Source organism: Crinia signifera, chromosome 2, assembly GCF_055691185.1.
Source record: "Crinia signifera chromosome 2, ASM5569118v1, whole genome shotgun sequence".
NCBI lineage: Eukaryota > Metazoa > Chordata > Amphibia > Anura > Myobatrachidae > Crinia > Crinia signifera.
The window spans coordinates 30,387,145-30,407,209 of NC_139218.1; positions in this window are offsets into that span (position 1 = coordinate 30,387,145).

Here is a 20,065-nt window from a genome sequence, read left to right on the forward strand (position 1 = left end):
CGCTTTCACTAAATTCAACATAAAGAAACCTTTATATGTGTACTTTATCTGAATTAAATGTAAGTGAGGTACGCTGTCAAGATATACTATTTTTGTACAGCCCCCCACTTACTCAATTAAATAGTTACTCTGCTATCTGAGACACCATTTTCTATTTCCTTCTTTCCAGCACGTGTGAAATTACGTCACAAATGAGAACATGCCCATTGATGCTGAGAGGCTGAGCTCCCCGAGATTGTGCCTAAAGAAACCTTTATAAAATGGATAACATCTAAAACCAACGTGAGTTTTGGTACGCCTTGCGGAACTCAACTTATCTCAGCATTTATGTTATGGAGTGTTTATAATAAAACACATACACGGATTTTAATTATTGTTTATTCTTTTTATGTTTTTCACTAATTAACACGGCCTGGTAACCAATATTCACTTGAGAACAACCTCATCTCACAGAAAGCGGAGTCCGAACAGAATAACTTCAAGTATTCTTTTTATTTGCGCCATTTTGTCTATATCCCATTTGTTTCCAATTTGTATTTTGAAGGAAAGGTGTACCTTCAGGGATTGTGATTTAAGGCAGCATTGCGCCACGTATCTACTGTCATTTGTTTTTGCATTGCCTAAATGGCAGGGAGGCACTCTAAAAATTGGGTCCGCCTCAGAGTCCCCTGGGAAGTTTGGCAAGTCTCCCATTTTCTGGCCAGAGCCCCTGCTTCCCCTTCCCCGCTTGTTCAGTTACTGCAATTTACGGGTCCTCGGAGAGGGGGTGGAGCTAAAATTACATGATAGCGGCATTTTGCATCATTTAAGCCCCACCCCTCTCCACAGGCCGGAAATGAGAGGTGAAAATCAAAGTAGGCAAGTATGGTATATAGCCTTACACGCATGCGCAGAGCTGCAACATCAGTGCCTGCAGCGAACTTGCTGCGGCCCGATTGATGCTGAATCAGGCCCAAAGTGAAAATTCTCCACATTATCACTTTCAAAGGCTGGATACAGCCTGTTATTTATTGCATGTTGAAGTACAGAATATAACAAACTTCTATATTAGTAATAATGATGATGATTATGATTATAATAATAAAACAATAACAAGTGTTATTATGCAATTGTGATCTGCAAAAATCCTGTTACAAACTATGGGGGAAATGTATCAAACCTGAGATGTGGAGAAGTTGCCAATAGCAACCAATCAATCAGCTTCTAGCTATTCATTTATAGAATGTACTAGATACGTGATAGTAAGCGCTGATATGGGAAACTTCTTTGCTTATCAGCTTCAGATATTTGATACACCCCCCCCCCCCCCCCCCCTTGTTGTTTTATTTGGTCCACATTGAAAGTCGCAAAAACAGGATTTTTTCTTGCGTCTATTCTTTATAGAATTTTTTTTTTCTTTTTGCTAATTAGATAATGAAATTAAGTATAGAATTTATTAAATTCATAAAATAGGTCACTTTCTTGAAATGATACCAGGATGAAAGTTTTTTCTAGTCCAGAACAATTATTCGGAAGGAAGTGATAGTGGCGGGCTGTATACAGTAGTAGCATATAAAGGATACCTTGCAGATAACTGAATCTACTACACGAGTATCAAATAATACTGTAGGTACAAAATAAAACTTTAAATATATATAACAATGAAATTTAAATAATACGTTCAAAGATTAGAATGAATATAGTAGAGTATATAATAATAGCGAAACATAATTTAGAAACAGGGGTCCTAATCCTAGGGTTCTTACCGGCAGAACTTGGGAAATCTGCTTACTCATCCAGTAGTGCAGGAGACTACCTAGAGGATCAGGAGTCTCCCGCAACTTCCAGGGGAATTGCCAAGTTACTTATAACTGATCCCAATCAACGTTTCCTTTTCTATAAAAATACGAGTGAGTCAGATTTATAAAGAAAGTAATGTAAGGAAGCCTGTGGATGCTGAACAGCTTGATACTCTGCCCCATTTCCTTATCGCAGATCTGCCCAGTCTCCTTCTGCTGAGTCTGTATTTGGTTGAGACTCTTTTGCTGTGTCAACCAAGTCCAAGCGGTTCCCTGCATTTAGCATATGGCTTGCTGCAATACCGCTTCCTTCTCAGATGTCAATTAAATCTACGCCCATAATGCTATATTTGTAACCAGACAGCAAATCTGATGCTGATCCCGAGTTCTGAATTCTGCGTCAGCAGAAGTACTGAAAATATTCATGGAATTGCAGAGGACATTTAATGCAGGGATGTGATTACACGTCTCATTTCCCAGTATCTGACTGAGATCTCTCTCTATGGCCCATTCGTTCTACGCTATACTTTTCTTATTATCGCACTTATGGAGTTGGCTGCTGTTTGTTTTTGTACTTTATTTGCCCATCTCATGCTGAATTACAGATAAAACTGGTGTAAATCCTAGAACTGTAGATAATAGATTTAATCAAAACTAGTGCCAGAAATAGGAATGGACACAGTTTGTGCTATAACTTCTGAGTACAGACCTCACTGAGTAAGACGTAAGAATTAATCACCTCCCGATGCTCTTCCTGCTTTGTACAGTTGTTTCTCTGAACACTATTTCCGTATGTATAATTAATTAAAAAGGACAATGTGTTATAGATGACTACAGACATTAATTAGTACAATAACTGCCAATTACAAGTGCAAAAAATGGATGGTACTGAGAAGAGGAACTTTGAGGCTCTGAAAGGCGCCAGACTTTAAATCTAAACTGCAAACAAAGCCATTCTGAGCAGGCAATTTCAGCGGCATACCTTGGGACATGGGGTCTGATTCAGATCTGTTCACAAAGGGAGGATTCGGCCGCCAAGCGAGCTGTTCTGAATCCGCCCCCTCCCCCCCCCACAAAATCCCAGGTACATCCATTCACATATTTACGCACCATCCAATTATTTCTGTTGTCCCTGGTGTTCGCAGCCGCCTCATAGCCCAAACACCCGTTTCGGGCCAGTCGCTAATGTCATCCGCCCTCCACCAGCAGGCATAAACACGCCCGCATTTTCCATGAATCCCCCTCATTTCCATGAATCGGCCGGGATCCACTCCCACGCGCCCACTACATGTCAACCACTCTGCGATTGGCTTGCAGATCTGAATCGGGCCCACGGAACAGTGGTGCTGCCCCAGGCCTAGGGGTGGCATCTGCATTTGGCCTTAAGGGTACCTGGAAGAGCACCTTGCGGAGTTGCTAAAGAATTGTCCAGTGTGACATTAGGATGCACTCAATGTGACATCGGGGCGATGGGCGGCAAGGGGTTCCACCACTGGTTTGTACATCCCGCCCCCTGCAAGAAGCCAGTGAAATGTAGCCACCGCTGGCTGCCTTTCGTACAGACGGCTCACGCATGCCGTACCATGCGTATGCGCGTTCATCCGATAATCGCTCATGCTGCCAAATTGCAGCATAGTGAATAGGTCGAAAGGTGCCCATACACTAGTAAGATTTATCTGCAGATCTGGCTGGTTGGAACAAAAACATGGTTATGGATGAGTGACAGTTTGTCAGTTTTCCAGCATTTCCAAGCAAATGGTCAACTGTCATTTGCTCTCATCCATAACCATGTTTTTGTTCCAAACAGCCAGATCTGAAGATAAATCTGTGTGTGTATGGCCACCCTTAGACAGGCCATTTAAACATATCCAAGTGCTTTCACAAACATTATTCCAGACAGTAATTGCAATAGCAAAACATAGAATGTTGGGTATGTTTATACTGAGGGCGATCCAATAATCTAGTTGCATATATATATTATCTGAAGAGTGATAAGCACGAATAAACATACCACATTTCTGTGTATGTCAGTGTCTATATAAGTGTTTATGAATATGCGATTTGGACTAAAGAATCTTTCAAACTACATTATTAAAGTACTCTGCTTAATGTATCAGTGTAATTAAATTAGTCAACAAATATTTATCCAAAATCATTAAATTATTAGTTATGTTTGCTGTGTTTTACAGTGACTGGACATTTCCTAACAAAATCTGTATCCGTAAATAAGACTATTATTTCTATAGCAGTCTGACGGCAGTGTAAGGAGACATAAATGATTGTTCTGACTATTATATGGGTGTAATAAGGCTTAACACCATTATATCACACAACTAATGACACTAAGGGTATATTAATTATCACTTCATTCACACAAAAACAAGTGATAATTAACATTTTCACCTATTTTTGTATACATTTCCAGTCATTCATTATAAATGTACAGTAATGCAGGAGATTTGACAGATATCTAATGCCTACTGGTCACCATAAATCTGGCCCCATGTCCCTGTACCAGTATGGGGAATAGTGGTGGCTCCAGGGGTGCGGCTGCGGGACAATTCAAAATTTAACTAACCCTAATCAACTGCCACCCCAAACATTGCCAAACGTCACCGTCCGAGACTCACTGGCAGTTGGTGTGGCTCTACTACTTGAATTTGGGATTGTGCTTGAGCCCCTCCTCTAGAGCCGCCACTGAGTAGCATACCTATAATGGGTGCAGTGTCCATGGTGCATGCGGGCCCCTGAGTCTCAGGGGGGCCCACATCACACGCATTTTGGTAATAACCTCCGGCCTCGTGGCGGCCATTTTTCCGCCAATCTGCACATGCGCAGTGGAGTCTGAGTGCTCTTGTGCTCAGACTCCACAACGCAGCGGAGGTTCAAGCATGCGCAGTAGGGTCTGAGCACTAGAGCGTTCACACACTACTGCTCCCATTGCCGCTCCAGGCAGAGAGGAGGGGCCCAGCCGAAGAGGCTGCACAATGGCTTCCTCCTCTCTTAAGTTGCCCCTGCCGTCCGCCACTGATGGTGACCTAAATCCTTACCAAGTGGAAGGAGTTCTGATTGTGTAAAATGATCCAGTCGGATCCCTCCGCCACTGCCTGTCTTCTTCCGCTAAAAGAGGCGCATACGGGAATTCGCGGTCATGCATGTGCAGTAGCATTTGCCAAGGTCAGACTCAGCAGTGTCACTACTACTATATTAACGGTAAAAAAGATTTGCAGGAAGTAGCTTATTTCCGGATCAGCTGTTTCTGTGCCAGAGCAATAATTAATCACTCCAAGACCACACATTGAATTATAAACATAATTATCGGCCTTGATAATTAACATAATGAATAGGCCCTTACATGTCAAGTTTATTTCTGTACTCACTACACATTTGCTGGCATTACTTCCTCCGACATTCATTTATTGCTCCAGGTACTATTGCTGACGAATAAACATGACATAACTGCAGGTTAAATAGAAAACAAAATGAATGTAGTAAGGTTATGAGACCAATAAAATGCACAGAGAATAATTGTTACATAGCCACATCATCTATATATATAAAAGGCTAACTACTCCTCACCTCTGAGGTGAACTACCGCCAGTGACCACTAGAGGCCACTCAATAGAACAAATTACTCTTTAACAGAAAGTGACAGCAAAATGATCTGTTTCAAACTTGCTGGATATGGAGAGAGGGAGCTGTGAAGACAGAGATTGGTCGGTCGTAGCAGATAGGGACTAAGCCGTCATTTTAACAGGCTTTTAACTAGTATAGTAAATATAATGTCAACAATAGTATATATTTTGGGCCGTTAACACTGAGAGCATCAATAGACATAGACAAAGTGACCTCAAAGCTGGTATAAAAGATGCTATGCAGGAAAGAGCAACTGTATAATGAATGCAATTCCAAAGGGATTAGACAGTTAAACAGTTGATATGGACTTACTGTATGTCATTAGGATCAAAAGGCCACGAGGGTTAAAGGTCAACAAGAAAACTGTAGACACAAAAAAGGTCAACATAAGGTTTTTCGTGATTTTTAGGTTTAGGATTTAGGGTTTCAGTTAGTGCTAGAATTAGGCACTAGGGAGAAGATTAAGGTTAGGCTGCTTGAGGGAACGGTTAGAGTTAGGTACTAATGGGGGGTTTAGGGTTAGGCTGCTGGAGGGGTAGTTAGGGTTAGGCACTAGGTGAAGGGTTAGGCTACTGAAGGTAGAGTTAGGGTTAGGCACTAGGTGAAGGTTTAGGGGTTTAGGGTTAGGCTATGGAAGTTAGGGTTAGGTACAAGGGGGAGGGTTATGAGTAGGCAGAAGGTGGATGCTTATTATTAATCATTAGGGGATGTTAGGGTTAGGCACTATGGGGAGGGCTAGGGTTAGGCGCTACATGGAGGATTAGGGTTAGGCACTAATGGGGAGGGTTAGCTAAGGAGGATTAGACACCAGTCATAGAGAAGCACTAGGGGAGGGTTAGGGTTAGCACCATGGCGAGGGTTAGCTAAGGGGGAGATTAGGCATTAGGGATAGAGAAGCACTAGGGGGAAGGTTAGGCACCAGGGATGGGATAGGCACCAGGGGAAAAATAAGGACAGGCACTGGGAATAGGATTAGGGTTAAAATAACATTAAAACATTTGTCAATCTTTATTGTATCAATAATTAGCAAATTTACTTTTTGACCCTGTTGACCCTCTTGACCTAAGTCAATGTCGACTTATCTAGACATTGTTGATCTTTTCATCTACACCCCCTTAAGTCTGCAGTATTGGCTCATTCCTTTATTCACACTCTTTTAGCTCACACCATTCACATGTCACACTTCTGTCACTAGTGCTGGAGAAAGGCACAAGAAGCATTTAACTGCCTCACCCATCAGCTCCCCCTCCAATCACTGCACTGCCTCACCCATCAGCTCCCCCTCCAATCACTGCACTGCCTCACCCAACAGCTCCCCCTCCAACCACTGCACTGCCTCACCCATCAGCTCCCCCTCCAATCACTGCACTGCCTCACCCATCAGCTCCCCCTCCAATCACTGTACTGCCTCACCCATCAGCTCCCCCTCCAACCACTGCACTGCCTCACCCATCAGCTCCCCCTCCGATCACTGCACTGCCTCACCCATCAGCTCCCCTCCAATCACTGCACTGCCTCACCCATCAGCTCCCCTCCAATCACTGCACTGCCTCACCCATCAGCTCCCCCTCCAATCACTGCACTGCCTCACCCATCAGCTCCCCTCCAATCACTGCACTGCCTCACCCATCAGCTCCCCCTCCAATCACTGCACCGCCTCACCCATCAGCTCCCCCTCCAATCACTGCACTGCCTCACCCATCAGCTCCCCCTCCAATCACTGCACTGCCTCACCCATCAGCTCCCCCTTGAAACCCCTGCACTGCCTCACCCATCAACTCCCCCTCCAACCACTGCACTGCCTCACCCATCAACTCCCCCTCCAATCACTGCACTGCATCACCCATCAGGCAGACGTTTTAGGTCCATCCGAGCAAAGACGACAAGAACTACAAAAGGCTTCTTCCCACTAGCTGTCCACCAACTAAACCGTATTGAACATACCAAATACTAAATACTAACTCGAACTTTTCTAGATACATGTGAAATGTATGTGATGTATGTTTATGCCTCTCTTCCCACCCCCTTTGTGCTCCCTGATTGATGCTGCACTGTTACCACAAAAAATTCCAAGCATACGCAAGTATACCTGGCCAATAAAGATGATTCTGATTCTGATTCTGATCAACTCCCCCTCCAATCACTGCACTGCCTCACCCATCAACTCCCCCTCAAATCACTGCACTGCCTCACCCATCAGCTCCCCCTCCAATCACTGCACTGCCTCACCCATCAACTCCCCCTCCAACCACTGCACTGCCTCACCCATCAGCTCCCCCTCCAATCACTGCACTGCCTCACCCATCAACTCAGCCTCCAATTACTGCACTGCCTCACCCATCAGCTCCCCCTCCAATCACTGCACTGCCTCACCCATCAACTCCCCCTCCAATCACTGCACTGCCTCACCCATCAACTCCCCCTCTAATCACTGCACTGCCTCATCCATCAGCTCCCCCTCCAATCACTGCACTGCCTCACCCATCAGCTCTCCCTCTAATCAGTGCACTGTCTCACCCATGAACTCCCCCTCCAATCACTGCACTACCAATACCAATAGAGAATATTATCGACGTCCCATCAAAAATTAAAACCCAGGTCCCCGGGGGCCCTTACGATCAAATTGGAGAAATTATGAACATCAGGAAGAGGACTACTCCCAAAGACAAAATAGGAGCAATATAGATAGATGGGAACAACCGAGGGATAGAAATCACTTAGGAAACGCACCTCACAGCAATCAGCGTTTTTTAGAAAGGAGACCCCATATAAATCAACACAGATAAATATAGTGCCAAACAGAAGGGGGAATAGAGCAGGTAAATTGCTCAACCTCTCTAAAAAGAAACGATCAAAATTAAAACTAAAATCAACATCAGATCCCAAAGTTGTAAACAATGTCGTGACAGAAAGTGTAATAGAACCTATAAAACAGACCCAAACTAAGATCTTCAATCTGAGTGATTACACACTCACTACAGAGGAAGAACAAATTCTGGAAAAGGGCCTAAAATTCTCGCCATCGAGTAGAGCAAGCGAATTCGATATATTCATCGATTTGCAGAGGTTCATACGCAAATGCTCCTTAAAGAAATTCTTCTCAGATAAGGAACAAGCGGATACGTCCACACTGCCACCGGAGGGAATTAAAGTATTCAGAAAAAAGTCGACTTTTTTCCCCAAGCACAAGAAGGGTTGCTATGTGGACGTTTTCGAAAAATTAGTAAGAGAAGATTTAGAGCGCACATCCTTCAAACATATCAAAGCTCCTAACCTTACTAAATCCCAGAAATTAGCTATAGATGCTTTAAAAAACAATCAGCAAATAGTGATAAAACCCGCCGACAAAGGCGGCGGGATAGTAATTCTCAATAGAGATGATTATCACTCAGAAGTTATGCGCCAAATCATGGACAAAAATACTTATAAAAAACTTCGAAGTGACCCTACCCCAGGAATTCAAAAGAAGATGGAGGTTTTTCTTAACTTATACATGACAGAGGGAGTTATTTCTGAAAAAGAAGTAGACTTCCTACTAGTAGAAAATCCATCTACCCCTGTACTTTATGTACTTCCAAAAGTACATAAGTCTATTACCAAACCGCCTGGCAGACCCATTGTGGCCAGCATAGGGTCAGTAACAGCCAACTTGTCCAGCTTTCTTGACTACAGAATTCAGCCCATGGTGAAAAAAACTAGATCTTACGCAAAAGACACCATAGCGGTAATTAACAAAATTAATGAAGTCAAATGGGAAGCACACTATCGATTGATAACGGCCGATGTTAAGGCTTTATATACGATTATTCGGCACCAAGACGGTTTAGAAGCCCTAAAATACCATCTTACGTTAAATAATATACAGGAGAAGGAAAAAAATTTTATTCTTGACGGTACAAATATGGTATTAAGTAACAACTTCTTTTGGTATTCTGGTGAACATTATCTTCAGGTAGCGGGGACAGCGATGGGGGCCAAACTGGCACCAGGGTACGCAAACCTATTCCTAGCCCACTGGGAAGACCAGTCAGTGTGGGCAGGACACGCCTGGGGTGCCAGTTTGGTCCTCTGGACCCGCTACATAGATGACGTCTTGTTCATCTGGAGTGGCGACGACGCATCTCTTACTTTGTTTTGTAACTATCTTAATGACAACCAACTCAATGTAGAACTTACGTTTACAATGAGCAATATTGAGGTCAATTTTTTGGACCTCACGATTTATGTGGATAGGGATCAAAACAAAGAATTACATTAAGCCAACAGATTGTAATGCGTATATAGGGTTTGAGAGCAACCATCACGCCAATTGGATCCGCAGTATCCCTAATAGCCAGTTCCAGAGGCTAAGGCGGAACTGCAGTGATATAGATGTCTTTGAGGCACAAGCATCAGAGATGAAAAAGGATTTTATAGAAAAGGGCTATGAGCCTCAAGCTGTGAATAGGGCTCTGGATAAATGTACTAATTTAGATAGAGCTGAAATTTTAAAGAATAAAGTACCTACCAGCAACAAATCAAATGAAGAAATATTATTCATTACAAAATTTTCGTCTCAACATCACACAGTAGAAAAAATTATTAAGAAGCATTGGGGAATATTAATTAGAGACCCTGTCCTTAAAGAATTTTTGGGTGAAAAGCCTAGATTTGTATACAAGAGAGCGGACAATCTTAAAAGCCTACTTGTACAAAGTGCTTTACCTACAGATGCGGGCAATGCAATATTTGCAAAGCCTGCAAAACTGAAAATAAAATAACCAGTTACAGATCCAAGGTTACTAACATGGAATATGAAATTAAAGACTTCATTACCTGTGGGTCAAAAAATGTAGTATACCTTTTGGAATGTGTATGCGGGTTACAATATGTAGGTCGTACTGGCCGTATGCTAAAGGAGAGGCTAACAGAACACACTCGTAACATTAAAAAAGGTTATGATCTACATAGTGTGTCGATGCACTTTAAGGAGAAGCATGCTTGCGATATAAAATTACTTAAATCTTTTTGCGGTATAAAATTATGCAACAAAAATTGGAGGACACGCAATGCGGAGAGTGATCTGGCAAGATTAGAGATGAGGACAATTTTTGACCTCAGAACACTCTCCCCCAATGGGTTAAATTTAGATTTTGAATGTAAATGGTTTTTATGATGTCTTTTCTATGATGTTGATTTTATGGTCTTACGCTAATCATGCACATTCTTTTCTGTTTTTATTTCCCCTATCTCCAATGCCTGCAAGTTCATTCAAACACCGGCTTGTAGAGAGTTAGGCGATATTTAATGAATTGTTATCTGATGCTTTTTTATCATGTTTTAAAGTTTTTTATGATATGTATTAAATTGAGTTTTTTATGATATGTATTAAAATAGAGATTTTAGTTGTTTTTACAACGATTGTATTAACTTCACCTGCTTGTTTAAATTGTATCCAGCATACTAATGAGTAGGTAGTTGTGTCAAATAATACAAGCCGGGCTAGGTTTTGCTCATTGGTCAATAGACATCATGTGACCAACAAGCCTTCCTTTAAAAGAAGCCCGGGAAGCACAGCGGCATATCTTGACAAAGGAAAATATCTTCCGAAACGCGTTGATGCCGACTCTATTGAAGGAAGGACAAAGACACAGATCAGAGTACTAAAGCCGCAGCGTCTGCAGCGCTGCCCGCCTGTTCATCTGACATCCGTCCCAGCGTGTCCTTTTTCTTCATACTACCTGTTCCCGTGTACATTACCCCCGCTTTTTACCTGTATGTCTGAGAGAATAAATCGTTTTTACCAGCAGAGGAGTGGAGCGTTTGGTGTAAAGAACCTGTTACGTACACGCGTGACAGAAAGCTAAAGTAAGTCTGACTCCAATTTGCCTGTGTACAGACGTGGGGATTTTTGAAGTTGTACAGATACTGCTACGTGCATGCGGGTCAGAACTTGAAAGTAAGTGTCTGTCATTAGGGGATATCTTTGACCCCACCTGCCTTTCAAGTTACTGCCACCTGCATATATCTACTGTATGGGACATTCAGAAGTAGGATTTATGCTGTTTATCATATCCAATTGAACTCTCCCATTCACCATTCAGCGCTGGTTTTATTCACATCTTTTCTATTTTCTACACTACACTGCCTCACCCATCAGCTCCCCTCCAATCACTGCACTGCCTCACCCATCAGCTCCCCCTCCAATCACTGCACTGCCTCACCCATCAGCTCCCCTCCAATCACTGCACTGCCTCACCCATCAGCTCCCCCTCCAATCACTGCACCGCCTCACCCATCAGCTTCCCCTCCAATCACTGCACTGCCTCACCCATCAGCTCCCCCTCCAATCACTGCACTGCCTCACCCATCAGCTCCCCCTCGAAACCCCTGCACTGCCTCACCCATCAACTCCCCCTCCAACCACTGCACTGCCTCACCCATCAACTCCCCCTCCAATCACTGCACTGCATCACCCATCAGGCAGACGTTTTAGGTCCATCCGAGCAAAGACGACAAGAACTACAAAAGGCTTCTTCCCACTAGCTGTCCACCAACTAAACCGTATTGAACATACCAAATACTAAATACTAACTCGAACTTTTCTAGATACATGTGAAATGTATGTGATGTATGTTTATGCCTCTCTTCCCACCCCCTTTGTGCTCCCTGATTGATGCTGCACTGTTACCACAAAAAATTCCAAGCATACGCAAGTATACCTGGCCAATAAAGATGATTCTGATTCTGATTCTGATCAACTCCCCCTCCAATCACTGCACTGCCTCACCCATCAACTCCCCCTCAAATCACTGCACTGCCTCACCCATCAGCTCCCCCTCCAATCACTGCACTGCCTCACCCATCAACTCCCCCTCCAACCACTGCACTGCCTCACCCATCAGCTCCCCCTCCAATCACTGCACTGCCTCACCCATCAACTCAGCCTCCAATCACTGCACTGCCTCACCCATCAGCTCCCCCTCCAATCACTGCACTGCCTCACCCATCAACTCCCCCTCCAATCACTGCACTGCCTCACCCATCAACTCCCCCTCTAATCACTGCACTGCCTCATCCATCAGCTCCCCCTCCAATCACTGCACTGCCTCACCCATCAGCTCCCCCTCCAATCACTGCACTGCCCTACCCATCAGCTCCCCCTCCAATCACTGCACTGCCTCACCCATCAACTCCCCCTCCAATCACTGCACTGCCTTACCCATCAACTCCCCCTCCAATCACTGCACTGCCTCACCCATCAGCTCTCCCTCTAATCAGTGCACTGTCTCACCCATGAACTCCCCCTCCAATCACTGCACTGCCTCACCCATCAGCTCCCCCTCCAATCACTGCACTGCCTCACCCATCAGCTCCCCCTCCAATCACTGCACTCCCTCACCCATCAGCTCCCCCTCCAATTACTGCACTGCCTCACCCATCAACTGCCCTCCCCTTGGTGCAAATCACTGCACTGCCTCACCCATCAACTGCCCTCCCCTTGGTGCAAATCACTGCACTGCCTCACCCATCAACTGCCCTCCCCTTGGTGCAAATCACTGCACTGCTTCACCCATAAACTGCCCTGCCCTTGGTGCAAATCACTGCACTGCCTCACCCATCAACTGCCCTCCCCTTGGTGCAAATCACTGCACTGCCTCACCCATTAACTCCCCCTCCCCTTGGTGCAAATCACTGCACTGCCCCACCGTTGAACTCCCCCTCCCCTTGCTGCAAATCACTGCACTGCCTCACCCATCAACTGCCCTCCCCTTGGTGCAAATCACTGCACTGCCTCACCCATCAACTGTCCTCCCCTTGGTGCAAATCACGGCACTGCCTCACCCATGAACTCCCCCTCCCCTTGGTGCAAATCACTGCACTGCCTCACCCATCAACTCCCCCTCCCCTTGGTGCAAATCACTGCACTGCCTCACCCATGAACTCCCCCTCCCCTTGGTGCAAATCACTGCACTGCTTCACCCATCAACCACCCCTCCCCTTGGTGCAAATCACTGCACTGCCTCACCCATCAACTCCCCCTCCAATCACTGCACTGCCTCACCCATCAACTCCCCCTCCAATTACTGCACTGCCTCACCCATCAACTCCCCCTCCCCTTGGTGCAAATCACTGCACTGCCTCACCCATCAACTCCCCCTCCAATCACTGCACTGCCTCACCCATCAACTCCCCCTCCAATCACTGCACTGCCTCACCCATCAACTCTCCCTCCAATCACTGCACTGCCTCACCCATCAACTCCCCCACCCCTTGGTGCAAATCACTGCACTGCCTCACCCATCAACTCCCCCTCCTCTTGGTGCAAATCACTGCACTGGCTCACCCGTCAACTCCCCCTCCCCTTGGTGCAAATCACTGCACTGCCTCACCCATCAACTCCCCCTCCCCTTGGTGCAAATAACATCACGACAGTACAAAAACACTGTGAGCAGGAAGATCTGGCTTATGCCATCATTGTAGAGACTGTGCACCCGCTCATCTTTGCACGCAGGGCAGTGTAACCGGTCACACGCACCTTTGTTCCAGCCCTGCATGTCACCTCACTATTGCCAATAACATTGCAGAGTTTAGGTAGGACACAGTGCAACACAAATTCATCCATCAATCTACAGGACATGAGATCACCATCACCAACAGGTCACAGCTATGTATTTTCATCATTAATCTCAATTAACATAAGTGCTTAATACAAAACAGCACGTGCCGTATACAGTACAGTATGTTATAAATGTAAAACATAAACAGCAATTACAGTATGCAAAAATAGTAGATAATAAAAATAATAAATAACACTGGAGATGGGTTTGCAGATAAAATAGCCACTGTAACTTAAAACTTTTTATATATAATCACACAAAAAAACGCAAAAAAAAATAAAATACGGATCTTAAAATAACAACTAATAGTATATCTGACAAACATATATTAGTCTCTACAAAATGTTGAACCTTCATTCATTTTTCATTTTGAACATAAATGTATTTGTTTACGGTTCATAGAACAAGTGTGGTATGATGCTCAGTCGGGATTCTGACCATCATTAGTCCGACATTGGAATCCCAGTACTCTGACAGGGGGGTGAACCCTACGAAGCCCCTTGCAGGCTCGCTGCACTTGCCACAGGTTCTGTTCTCCCTGTGGCATGTGCCCCGCTCGCAGTGGCGTAACTAAGTTTTGGGCGCCCCCCCCCCCCGCCGCCGCCCCGCCAAGCCCCCTCAATCCCCCGCCGCCCATGCAAATGCCCCCCCCCCCAATCCCCTGCAGCTTTATCTATCGCGCTGGTCCTGGCGGCTCCGTTCTTCAGCTGAGGACCACCACAAAATGGCCGCCACCATACAGCAGACAGTTTCAAGGAACTGTGTGCTATATGGGGGCGACCATTTTGTGGTGGTCCTCAGCAGAAGAACGGAGCCGCCGGGACCAGCGAGATAGGTAAGTCTGCGGGGGATTGGGGGGGGGAGTGTAACTATAGTACCGCAGCCCCCGGCGCCCCCACATGCACAGCGCCCCCCCCCCGCGCGGTAGCGGGGGCTGCGGTGCTATAGTTACGCCGCTGCCCGCTCGGCATGTGCACGCTTGTAACAAAAGTTGCGAACCTGCACAAATGCCAGGGTCAATTTGTTGGCCCAGTCAGTCGCTGTTGGGAGGTAAGAAGGACAGTGTGTAAACCTATGCACTATCATACTTGCCTACTTTTGAAAACTAGTTTCAGGAAGATTATAGTTGGTAGTAGACTTGTGCAAAGCTCTCCAATGAGTGGGCGTGTCATGCTCCACTTAAAGGGCATGCCTAATTCCATATATGGAGAGATTGTGAGAGATTGTGAACGTGGCACCTAGAAGCGTGGGTGTGCACTGCTACATCTGAGAGGAATCTTTTATAATGACTTATATCCAAATGTAGATGAGTACCAAAGCAGTTAGTAAGAGCTACTGTACTTGGTAAAGTGCTGGGAAATGGCGCTGATGATTCAATGTAAATGTATCTATCTCTCATTCCTTTTTCCCAAAAAAATGTAACAGTGTAATGTGGACTAGGTGACATGAGGGAGATTGCTAGACTAATGAGGGAGAGAGGAAGATTGCTGCTATGTCAGGGAGTCTCCTGCAGAATGCAGGAGGGGAGGCAACTGTGGCACTATAGATATAAATATAGGTGCACTTAAGCAGATATAAGTTTACAGCTTCTACAAAAGGGGTTTCTGGTTAATAAATTAGGCCCACTTTGCCTGGAAGCATGCTGCAGACATAGAACATGTTCCAAGTTGAATCTCGAAGCTTTGATGCATACGTAATAGAACATCACCATTCTTCTCATGAAAAGACAATACTGCCACCTGCTGGCTTCTTGTTTCATTTTATTTAATTTTTCTAGTTTCAGTGCAACTTAAAATCAAACCAGTAAATGTGTTGTAAAGAATTACAATGCTATTTAATGCAATTCATGTCCAGTGCTGGAAAGGAAAAGCTACACTGTTAGACGGTACGCCTTTCAAATAATAGTAATAATGGGATTTAGCTCAGATGCAGTACACATGCCACAGATCAGAGGAAATATTTGGGTATTTTCAGTGCTTTTGAAATTCTCAGATTTACTAAGGCCAAAATCTACTGAAAACCAATTTTGGACTACAGCAAACTATCAAATACGCCATCAGTACTCTTTAATCGATACCTATAAAAAGCCTCTCATTTACTAACAGTTGGTTTGAAAACCGACTCAAAATCAGCCACAAAACTCAAATAAATAATAGAAACAGGTCTGCATAACTCCCAACTTTGGCCTTCAGGGAAATCAGGACCTGCTGCAGCGGAAGTGTGTCCGCATCTGATAAAGGGGCAGGTGTCGGGAGGGGTGGACGTGGCCTCAGGTGGAGGGGCTTGACCTAGTTTTGCTACCCCCGTTTCCTTCATATTGGGGGCATACCTCACCTAAGAAAGGAACCAAACCGGTATCTTGCCTAGGGCCCTGTGAGGTCTAAATCTGCCATTGGCGGAACTGCCCTGATGTTGGAAGGTATGGATCCGTTATAAATCATGTTCAATTGGCTCAAAGGTAATTACACTGCTAGAAAGCAATATCACCGGCGGGGCTGAGCTGGGCCAGATCCCTTTAAAGGGAAACTCTGGCCAGTCTGCCGTGAGACCAGCCCCTTGCAATTATTTATTTAATTCAGGTGGCCGAGCGTGCGCCGCCCGGCGTCCCCCGGTTGCTAGGCCCCTGTACTGGTGTCCCCCGGCCGGGCGGAAGTGACCGGGCAGCCCTGCTCCAGGCAACCCTCCCGGATACTAGTGTGTCCGTCCCCCCCCCCCCCACACACACACACATCTCCCCATGGCAGCGTTAATTTCCGGCAATTCATGTCTTTTCGCGGGAGGGGGAGGGGCCTAAAGATGCAAAATGTGACATTTAGCCCCACCCCCTCCTCACAAATTGCGGGATTAGCAGTACTGGGGGCTGGGCTTGATGATGACTACATCAGGCCACGCCCCCAAAGTGCTGCTGACAGTCTTTAAAGTAGGCAACCCTGGGTAAATTCCAAACTACTCAGCCAATTAGTGTGTTACAACCAATTCTTTAAAACAGCAGTGCAATACACTTCAACCCACCCCAAAATTCCAAACTACTGCCTAGTCTGCGAGTTTAAATGTTGATATCTTTTTTATTATGAAATTCTAATTTATTTCTAAAGCAACGAGATGACCAAGGAAGATATCTAAACCACACAACCTACTCAATTTAAACCACTGTGAAAGGAGAAAACATTTCTGGGCAAACTAATATTTGAAGTCAATGGGTTATCAGCACACAAACAGACCTGCACTGACAGAACACATCCATTCATACTGGGCCTGATTCTCAGAGGCGTAGCTAGGGCGGAGCACAAGCTCCAGGCGCCGACATGTCACCTGGCGCCGGAGCTCTGCCGCCGGCTCCCCCACTCTGCTTGCCCACTCCCCACTGTGCCCGGCATCAGTCAGTGGGGGAAAGTGAAAACCCGGCGAGCGCTCTCACTGCACATGTGCCGGTTTGGGACGCCATGACATCACAACATCATGGCGCTGCACCCCTGGCACCAGCGTCTCTAGCAAGGGGTAAAAGGGTGAGTGGCTGAGCAGCTCGGAGTCCGTGCGCTGCTGTTGGGGGTCTTTGTGTGAGTACCGGGGCTGAGCCCCCTACCTGTGTATAGTGCCACTGCTCCTGTATTTATATAACTGCACCCAGCTGGCTGGGGTCACCCTACTGCCCCTAACCCCTTATTAAATAATACCGGCCAGTAGCCCAGACCTGTTGTCTCCTAGCCACATACCACATGCCTGTCTGCTTATGCCTGTTATTATTTTTATACAGGGGGCGCAATCTGTGGAGTCCTGTTGTTATTATTATTATTAATATTATTATTATTATTATTATTATTATTATTATTATTATTATTATACAGGGGGAGCAGCCTGTGGTGTCCTTTTATTATACAGGGGAGCAGCCTGTGGGGTCATGTTGTGATTATGTAGGGGGAGCAGCCTCTGGGGTCCTATTATTATTATTATTATTATTATTATTATTATTATTATTATTATTATTATTATTATATAGGGGGGCAGCCTGTGGTGTCCTTTTATTATACAGGGGGAGCAGCCTGTGGGGTCCTGTTATTATTATTATACAGGGGGGAAGCCTGTGGTGTCCTTTTATTATACAGGGGGAGCAACCTGTGGTGTCCTTTTATTATACAGGGGGAGCAGCCTGTGGGGTCCTGTTATTATTATTATTATTATTATTATTATACAGGGGGGCAGCCTGTGGTGTCCTTTTAATATACAGGGGAAGCAGCCTGTGGTGTCCTTTTATTATACAGGGGGAGCAGCCTGTGGGGTCATGTTGTGATTATGTAGGGGAAGCAGCCTCTGGGGTCCTATTATTATTATTATACAGGGGGGCAGCCTGTGGTGTCCTTTTATTATACAGGGGGAGCAGCCTGTGGTGTCCTTTTATTATACAGGGGGAGCAGCCTGTGGGGTCCTGTTATTATTATTATTATTATTATACAGGGGGGCAGCCTGTGGTGTCCTTTTATTATACAGGGGGAGCAGCCTGTGGTGTCCTTTTATTATACAGGGGGAGCAGCCTGTGGGGTCATGTTGTGATTATGTAGTGGGAGCAGCCTCTGGGGTCCTATTATTATTATACAGGGGGGCAGCCTGTGGTGTCCTTTTATTATACAGGGGGAGCAGCCTGTGGTGTCCTTTTATTATACAGGGAGAGCAGCCTGACCTTTGTCATGTAGCCGCGCCATGCCCATTTTTTCACAGGTGCGCGGCACAGTACCACTAAGACATTTTTCCTACTTGCAACACTGGTGGTCAGAGTCCACTGTCCGACGCTATTTTCATTTAAATTTACTAGCTGGAACGCTGCCCAATAGGCGCTCGCGGTCCAGCAGCCAATCAGAAGCAGCATTGGCTGCTGGACTGCGAGTGCCTATTGGTTAGCAGTCCAGTGGGAGACTTGAGCTCTGGCTCAGGCGGGCACAGCGGGGAGCTGGAGAGTTGGGCGGGCGAGCGGGCTTGGCAACGAGCAAGGTTAGTCCTCTTAGCAATGAGCAAGGCCAGTCCCCCTTGGCAACGAGCATGAAGCCCCTGGCATAGAGCATGAAGTTTCTAGCAATGAGCATGTAGGTAAGTGGCACTTAAGTGACAAATGTGTAATGGGCATTACGTTTGTTATATAGTATGTAATGGGCATCATGTGGGGCCTTATGTGTAATTGGCATTACGGCATGTGGATTTATGTGTAATGGGTATTACAAAGTTTGCTGTAATGGGCATTACGGTGTGGTATAATGTTAGGCCCCTGCTCCGGGCACCGTGGAACCTAGCTACACCACTGCTGATTCTGCTTCATTTAAAAGGGGCCGAATTCAGCCCCATTATAATGATGGTGGGCCTGCGTATGCGCACATTTGGGCATGTGTATACCCCCTGTGTGAACACCTTCGTGAGTATCACACTCTCCAAGGTGTTTGCACGGGTAGGGGAGGAAGCGGGGCGAGCTGGGGTGCACACTGGCGCAGAGCAGGTGAACGCCCAGAGTCCCCATCAAAACGCTGGGCGTCCCCGGGGAACGAAGGCAGCCTGATGTCTGCTCTTGGCGGGCGGCTGACATTTCTTAACGTCAGCGCCCACCTTGTCTTTGAAAATTGAAGATATTGAAGAAATTACCCACAATTCATCTCACCTTTTAGAGTGGCTTATAGACTAAAAATTATAGCTGTGCGATGGACCATTTGTTCTGGATTTGGATTTGGATTCGTTGTCCGGCTTTGGATTTGTGAAACAACCATGGCTGGAATTGGATTTGGATTGTTTTTTAATAAATAATTGTTTGACAATAAAAGCTAAAATCACATCATTTGGATGTTTTTTGTCCCTAGAGTATTATTTACCTCATTAACATTAATTTCCAGTCATTTGCAGACAATTGTGAACACATTACAGCTCGCAATGTTGTTTTCACACACTTTAGGCCCATCTGCAGCGAGCTAGCTGGTTGCTTACTATTAGGGGACACAGCAGCGGGACAAACATATGGCAGTTTTGTAGCATATCTATCTGGGGTACGGACAGCAGTCCCAGTACCGTATAAACAAA